This window comes from Sinocyclocheilus anshuiensis, unplaced genomic scaffold (genome assembly GCF_001515605.1).
Source record: "Sinocyclocheilus anshuiensis isolate Anshui unplaced genomic scaffold, SAMN03320099.WGS_v1.1 scaffold4047, whole genome shotgun sequence".
Classification (NCBI taxonomy): domain Eukaryota; kingdom Metazoa; phylum Chordata; class Actinopteri; order Cypriniformes; family Cyprinidae; genus Sinocyclocheilus; species Sinocyclocheilus anshuiensis.
Window position 1 is genome coordinate 60,240 of NW_015554576.1, and position 9,134 is coordinate 69,373.

At 35.5% G+C, this 9,134-nt stretch overlaps 1 pseudogene; it reads left to right on the plus strand.

Moving 5' to 3' along the window:
• The first annotated feature begins 43 nt into the window (after positions 1-43).
• The window catches only part of LOC107671532 (paladin-like), a 65,531-nt pseudogene continuing 56,440 nt past the window's right edge, over positions 44-9,134 (plus strand).

Genomic DNA, 9,134 nt, shown 5'->3' on the forward strand with positions numbered 1-9,134 from the left:
TCACGCGCACACACACACACACACACACACACACACACACACACACACGCGGGCGCATGCTCAAAGAGCCCGTCTTCTAAACCACGAGTGCCTTCTTTCCTTCTGACGAGAGTGAGTGTTTGGATCCAGCCGTGCTCAGAGTGTGTGTTTGCTCAGAGCAGCGCTTCTGTTTTGAAGGCGGAGGCTGTTTTTCACGGCGATGGTGAGTGATCAAGTTTCTGCAGTGCTTTATGTGATCGAGCTTCTCCTCACATGCATGCATGTACATGTTGCGTGAAGCTGCATTGCTGCAGAGCGAAGCATTAAAGCCAGTGTGTGCTAGAAACAGACCGGATCTGATCTGAGCGTCAGTGTAGCGGCATGTTACTGTTTCTGCGTTAGATTGCATGACTTTGATTCACTCTGGTCAGATTATAACACGCTATAACGAGCGTGTGATATGTAAATGAGTTTAGAACGCACACTTGTAACATGAAGAGAAGATAAGTTGCAAGAAACGGTTGGAAATGTTTAAAATTGGTCGTATCCAGTGAGTCGATTCGGTTGAACGAGTCTTTTTGTATTTTACGTGCGCTTCATTCGAAGTGAATTAAAATGTAGTCGTTATTTTATAGTTCCAAACCACTGATCTATAATAGATCAGTGTTCCAAACCCACTGCTTGAACTCGACCGAATCATTCAAAAGAACCGACTCAAAAGAACGATTCGTGCAAGAAACGTTCGGGAATGTTTCATATTGGTCTGATTCAGTGAGTCGGTTCGTTCGAACGAATCTTTTTGTATTTTACGTGCGCTTCTTTCGAAGGGAATTAAAATGTAGTCGTTATTTTATAGTTCCAAACCCACTGTTTGAACTTGTTAATTAAAAAGAACTGACTCAAAAATAACGATTCGTTCGCGTATTAGACACCGCAACAATCAAAAGCGAATCGTTTGTGTATGTGTCGCATTGAGTTACTTTGTTGTAGCTTACTAAACAACAGAACTCGATTAAACTAACGATTGCTTAGACATCTACGACCATCATCTAGATATTTGAATACGTTATGAAGTTTTTCACACCCTGAGGTGAGTTTATAGCGCTTTTGATGCGGCAGAGAGAAGAAAACAGGTAAATTCATAACTGAATATGACTGAGAAAATGTAAACAAATCAGTTTAACACGATAAATCTAACGGAGAACGTAATTTCACTCCATTAAACGACGAAACATAACCCTAATTGTCTGGAAAATAATGTGGGGGAAAAATTTTTAATTTTTCCTTGGATTTTGGGATTTTAGCATCTCAAATTAGAATCTCAGCATTAAATAAGACATAATCTATTTCTCATTATTGAATATGGATGAAACCCACATGCTAAAATCGTATCAATCCACATAAAAGCTATTTTGATATTAGTGGATTGAAATGTTAATGTGTGGATCGAGAGTCACGCTTATGAAGATTAATGGTGATGAAGTTTGTTTCGATGCTGTTCGGTTATTTGAGCTGATAGCCTATGAATAATCCATCTGTGTGACCCTGTCAGTGCTGAGATAAAGGCAGATGAAGTGGTCTTTTTAGGGCTACAGAAGAGGCACGGGTCATTGAGGAGATCATTATAGAAACGAGGCCAATTAAAAGCACTGTCAACTCATTTAGTCTCTGGTTGGAAAGAGTCTTGCAAGAAACAATGCTACATTTATCAATATAGATACATTTAAAGGGAAGGAGTTGTACTTAAAATGGTATTTTATCTGCGTTTGAAGTTCATAAGACTTTTGGAAGTTCTTTGTAAGAAGTTTGAGCTCAAAGCAGAGGCTGGGGCAAGTTGTCACAAGGTCTATATGAGGTTAAGTTTCAAACATCTAGGTAAAAACCGTCTTAAAACATGTCTTTTGGTTGTGAATTCTGTCCTCCAAACTAAATTCCTCCTATTTTAATTGCTTTTGAGTCGACAAGTGAACGGTAAAGCCCACAATGGGATACCATTTCGGTTTTTAGCCACTTTTTGATTTATTTTATGTTTAATAATTGTTTTACTGTTTTAAATTTGGCTAAAAAGCCATTAAATAATTTAAAAACAAATTTGTTTAATTTTCCAACAGATTCTTCTTCAGTCGGTGTCAAAAAAAAGCAATTTCCTGTTGTGACAACTTACCCCGTATGTGTGACAACATGCCCCGCTGCTGAGTTCAGTGTGTGCTGTATTCAATATATTTTTGTAATCAAAGCTTTAAGTTTGTGTCTATCCAGAAATTGACTTTCAGAAACCCTAAATTTTTGCAACTGAGAGATATTAATTGTAAATAGCTGGGAATTATGTTAAATGACTTCTTCCTAGAAACCGCATCTGATCATGGCGGTATGAACATGGATTATAACACAGAGCCGTAGCATGTTGAGCTATTCTTAGATAAATCATGGATCAAATCAAATATTTCTGAATGGGTTGTTTTTGGGTTTGTAGCTGCACCGTTATGAAGCAGTGGCACAAAGACGATTAATTCACACTTAACATTTCTGAATGAGCACAATATTAAATCAAGTGTCATTTATTGTGAAGTATCAGTGCATCTTTCTTTAAAAGCAAATCATTTGACATTAATCCCGCAGCATTTGAGCACAGATACAGCCGCTGTGATTTAATGCAATGACGTTAGGTGTGAGTTTGGGCTTGTGGCGTGTTTTGTTGCATGCTGATTTTGTGTTTGTGGTTTGTACACTTCATCTGTCCTGATGTGCACAGATGATTCAGCCACTAGATGTCATATCGTCCAGCTTTAGTCTGTTTGAAGTCCGTCCAGTAATAGTACGACTGTGTCTGAAACCTGAAAACACTCAGACGGTCATTTATTGAAGGCAGCAAAGATGTTTCTTCCCACAATGCGTCTGGCTGAATGTCCTGTTTAAATCTATGATTTAATTTCTACCAAAATAGAAATAAGCATCATAGTCATTAAATATTCACTTCTGCAGATCTCTGCGTTAGATCATCAGACATGACGTCCAGTATGCATTATTGTCCAGGGTTATTTCAGTAGCATTGAGATGCTATTATAGTTTTTATACTATTTTTAATTTTTATATTAATTTTAAAGTTGTAGTAATTTGTCATTTGTAGCATTTATTTTGTGTGTTTTGTCATTTTTAGTATTTTTAAAAATATTTTTTTTATATATTATATATATAATATAATATATATAATTTTTTTCTGATTTTAGTACATCAAGTTAAACTTTCTAAAAATGAAAAATTTTGCCTTGGCAACTGTATCTTGCAATTCTTCAAAACTATTTAAGTTATTAAAACACACACACATATTAATAATAATATAATATATAATTATATTTTCTTTAATATTAAAAGTAATATAAAATACAATTTTATAACAATTTAACTATTTAGTAGAAATATTATTATATTTTATTTGTATATTTTAAGTCTATATGATATACCTTGCATGAAAATGAATTACTCTGGTCGGATTATAACACGTTATAATGAGTGTGTGATATGTAAATGAGTTTAGAACGTACACATGTATCATACAGAAAAGATAAACTACAAGAAACTCATGAAAATGTTTAAAGTCAGCGTCTGATTCAGTGAGTCGATTCTTTTGAACGAATCTTTTTGTATTTTGCATGCTCTTCTTTTGTAGTGAATTAAATATCTAGTAAATATTTTATCGATTCAAACCCAGAGTTTGAACTCGACCGAATCATTAAAACGAACTGACTCAAAAGCAGGATTCGTTTGTGAATTCAATCAGAGGAGAATCATTTGCTTGTGTTTTTTAAATGTTGTTTTATTTCAGCTAACGTTATTTCAAGGAACAAAAATGTGTTTTTTTTGTATGGTTTTAGTTTAACCATAATAATAACCCAGTTGTAGTCACTAAATGAGTGGACAGCAGACTCTTGCTTCCAGGACCATCATGTCTGTTTTCGGTGATTTTGATCATTTAGGGCAAATCCAGGCGGGAAAAATGTGACCCTGCAGCACAAAAGCAGTGTTAAGTCGCTGGGGTATATTTGTAGCAATAGCCAACAATACATTGTATGGGTCAAAATTATAGATTTTTCTTTTATGCCAAAAATCATTAGGATATTAAGTAAAGATCATGTTCCATGAAGATATTTTGTAAATGTCCTACTGTAAATATATCAAAACTTAATTTTTGATTAGTAATATGCATTGCTAAGAACTTCATTTGAACAACTTTAAAGATGATTTTCTCAATATTTAGATTTTTTTGCTCCCTCAGATTCCAGATTTTCAAATAGTTGTATCTCAGCCAAATATTGTCCTATCATACATCAGTGGAAAGATTATTTATTCAGCTTCAGATGATGTATACATCTCAATTTCGAAAAATTGACCCTTATGACTGGTTTTGTGCTCCTGGGTCACATATGTTCGGTCAGTCCGGTCGGAAACGGATGTTTCAAACACAAAAGTGCATTGATGAGAGCGGCAGCAGGTGACGGTTTGGTTTTGGTTCACAGCCTGTGAGGAAGTTTCACAGGAAGCTGAAATGTTGTTCAGTGCTTCAGAACATCACATCCCTCGATCTTCCGCTGCTTCCCCGTCTGCTTTGCCTCATGTCTCTAATTAAATCCAGAAGCGTAGCCGCTTAAAAGGAAAGAATTTCTCTTCATGCATGTTGAACTGTAAAGTACCACAAGGGCAAAATGTCACAGAGCCTCAGGGAAAAAAGAAAGATGCACGATTTCCGGCTTTGGTCTCGCATGCATCTCGTCACTTATTGCGTTGACAGGTTCATCAAAGCCGTTAGACTGACAGAGGAAGAAACAGGTGTGGCCGGGTTTGTTCTCACATAAACATCAGCTCAAATCCAACCTCACAGAAAACTTAATTGCACATATTGTATTGATTTAGGTACCACTTATATGCTGCTTCCATTGAGTTTTTTTCTGTTATTTGAAGCTTGACAGCCCACTGGGCACTGTCTTATATATATGTATATGTATGTAATTTTAATATATATTATTATTATTTATTTTAAATATTACATTTTATATTATTATTATTTATATGAAATATATTAGATTTTATAATTATTTTATTTGACTATATTTACTTATATAATGTATATATGTGTATTTATAAATATAATATATAAAATATAATGTCTTATATTTATATAAATAAAGACATATATATATATATATATTAGACAGTATTAAATTAAAAATATAAAATAACATATATTAAATTATATACACACTATATTTTATATATTATATTTATATATTTTTATACATTATATATGTAAATATATAGTCAGTATTAAATTAATTAAAAATATAAAATAACATGATATTAAATATATATATATATTTAATATAATGTTATTTTATATTTTTAATTGATTTAATGCATGTGTTTTATATAATATAGATTTTATAATATGCATTTATTTTATTAATATATAATATAATTTTAAATATATAGAAGAACAGAAGTCAAGTGTTTGAATGACATGAATTGAATGAAATTATTTTTAATTTTCTGCTAAACAAATCCTTTAAGAACCTGAAACTGAACTTTGCAGAGCTCACGCTGATGTGTTTTGAAGGAGAGAGTAGTTTTCTCTGATTCTGCCCTCATGAAGTTCTTTTTTGTCTTGAGTTGTGTGTTGGATTCAGAGGTCCTTCAGTGAGTTTGTGTTCATGTGGTTTGTGAACAGAGTAAATGTAGCTTAGATTGAGATCATACAGCAATTTCCTGCCTCACCCTGTTGCCCCGTGCCGTATTTCTCTCTCTGTGTGAGTTTGTGTGTCACAACTGCTGTTTTCTGTATTAGTCAGTCACACAAGCGTCTTGGACTCCATCAGAAGTTTTTTTCTAAATACCCCCTGAAGAGTGTCCTTGGAAAAACCCTGTGTTTCGGAGGAACTGGACACAGTCCGATTGCTTTGGTTATGTGGAGGCCCAGACATGTTTTCTACACAGAATTTGGGGTTAAATTGATATAATTCTGAATTTTGGATTGGATTAAATGTTCCTGAAAGTACTACACTCTTATTCATAGTTGAAAACGTAAATAAATTAACTGAAATATTCAATAAATGAACTCATTTTGAAGCACCAGTTCCATATGGGGCAAGTTATGTGTGTCGGGTTACTTGCTTGTAGTTTAGAGAAAGCTCAAAGCTAAAAATGATTCCTAAAATAAATAAATACATTTTTTGTGTTATTTTAGGTGTATAATATAGACTTAAATATAAATATAAAAATAAATATATATAAATATAAAATAATACTAAAATATTTTGTTAAAATTATGAAATTGTATTTTATTTTAATATTAAAGAATATTGAATGCTTATGTTATTAATATATGTGTGTTTTTTAATAGTTTGATTAGATTTAATGACTTGAATAATTTTATATGGAAGCATGTTTCCGCCATGACCTCACAATTCTGACGTTTTTTCTCGCAATTCCCAATTTACATCTCGAGTGTTTGTTTGCTTGTTTGTTTCCACCACTGAATAAAAACTAAAAAAGAAAAAAAAAAAACTTTTTTGCGAGAAATAAACACAGATTTGTGAGAGATAAATTTCGACTTTCATATCTTGCGATTAAAAAGTCACAATTATCTTTTTTATTTTCTTCATTCCGAGGTGGAAACAAGCTTCCATAATTTTAATATTTACATTTTTTTATTATTATTTTAATTCGAATATTGAACTAATTATATATATATATATATATATATACACACACACACACACACACACTCTCTCTCTCTCTCTCTCACACACACGCACTCACAATCACACTCACTCACACACACACTCTCTCTCTCTCTCTCTCACACACACGCACTCACAATCACACTCACTCACACACACACTCTCTCTCTCTCTCTCTCACACACACGCACTCACAATCACACTCACTCACACACACACTCTCTCTCTCTCTCTCTCACACACACGCACTCACAATCACACTCACTCACACACACACTCTCTCTCTCTCTCTCTCACACACACGCACTCACAATCACACTCACTCACACACACACTCTCTCTCTCTCTCTCTCACACACACGCACTCACAATCACACTCACTCACACACACACTCTCTCTCTCTCTCTCTCACACACACGCACTCACAATCACACTCACTCACACACACACTCTCTCTCTCTCTCTCTCACACACACGCACTCACAATCACACTCACTCACACACACACTCTCTCTCTCTCTCTCTCACACACACGCACTCACAATCACACTCACTCACACACACACTCTCTCTCTCTCTCTCTCACACACACGCACTCACAATCACACTCACTCACACACACACTCTCTCTCTCTCTCTCTCACACACACGCACTCACAATCACACTCACTCACACACACACTCTCTCTCTCTCTCTCTCACACACACGCACTCACAATCACACTCACTCACACACACACTCTCTCTCTCTCTCTCTCACACACACGCACTCACAATCACACTCACTCACACACACACTCTCTCTCTCTCTCTCTCACACACACGCACTCACAATCACACTCACTCACACACACACTCTCTCTCTCTCTCTCTCACACACACGCACTCACAATCACACTCACTCACACACACACACACACACACTCCCACACTCACACTCACACACAGACACTCACACACAATAATTCAAGAGTTACTTTGTATTTTATATTATTTTAATTGCTATTAAAGTAGATTGGCTTTTGCAGTATTGGTCTCTGTCATGTGCTGGGATGAATGCACGCATGTGTGTGTCCTGTCTTCCCTGAAACCTGTGCTGAGGTTTACCGTGTTTACTCAGCTGTGTGTGTGTTGACGATCAGAGACGGGGCATCTTAATTGCATACGAATGAAGTAATTAGTGCAATGTGCTAACTTACGAGAGCTGCGGTGAATTACGTGATGTAAAAACACATGCTGTTAGCTTGTCGTGCTGTGTGTGTGTGTGTTTGGAGGGGCGGCAGTCACACGCTCACACTGTAGAGAGCTTTTAATTCATGTGGTAGTGTGTGTGTGTGTGAGAGTGTGTGTGCACTGATGGGTAAGACCCGCCCACACATCCTTCACACATAGATTTACCACGCTGCTCTTCCTGAGATTGTGTTTGTGTCTGACGCTTGGACTGAAGATCGCTCTCGCTGTCTTAGACTGCTAATCACACACACACACACACGGCTGTAGAGCAGCTCATGGCACGCCTCAGTTAGTCTGCGCAGATATCTGTCTGTCTGTGGGATCTGCTGTCGCTCTGCTCAGACATCTGTGGATTTGATGGTGCTGCGGCGTGTGTGTCCTCAGGTACGGTCGGTCCGAGTGTGTGTGTTTTATATCACTCGAGTGTGTTTTGGCTTTATGCAGATATACTTGTTTTAGTGTTCAACCCTGTTTGTACTGCGTTTAATCATCTCGAGGAGTTTTATGAACACGTTGGCTTTGAATGATTGAGTTTGTTGTTTATATATTCTTTTGCTGAAATATTTCTGCATGAATTGAGATGAACTGCCCACTTTCTGAGTGTTTCATGTCCATTTTGTGTACAGACAATGTAAGCGGTTGCTTTTGTACTTGTGACTTGTGTCAAGGATGTCTGAGGTGATGAACAAGACAACTTCTAGTTAGAAGTAGAAAAATCAACTTTGTGATGTTTTAAAAAAGAAACTTTTATATAATTTTCATAGGTATTTAATAACTCTAAAAGTGTCAATTGAAAAAGAAAATAATAAAATGCACATTTGTACACATCCTAAAGTATGTTGAAAAATTGTTTTCAAGCCGTAATCAATGTGTATTTTATGCAAACATCATGAAAATGAGGAATATCATGGGGTTTTTTGACAACCTCTGTGATGTCATTTCCTGTTTTAAGGTTTTTTTGATGCATAACAAAAATTAGTTCCTGTCGGTTACACCACACTGATTTGCCAGATAGTTTTTATGTATATACGTGTATAATACATATTTGTTTTTATTTAAAAATGTATTATATATTTTATTATTTTATTTATTTATTAAACCTCTAACCCCCATAAAACACACACTCACACACACACTCACTCACGCGCACACACTCTCTCTCTCTCTCTCTCTCTCTCTCTCTCTCTCTC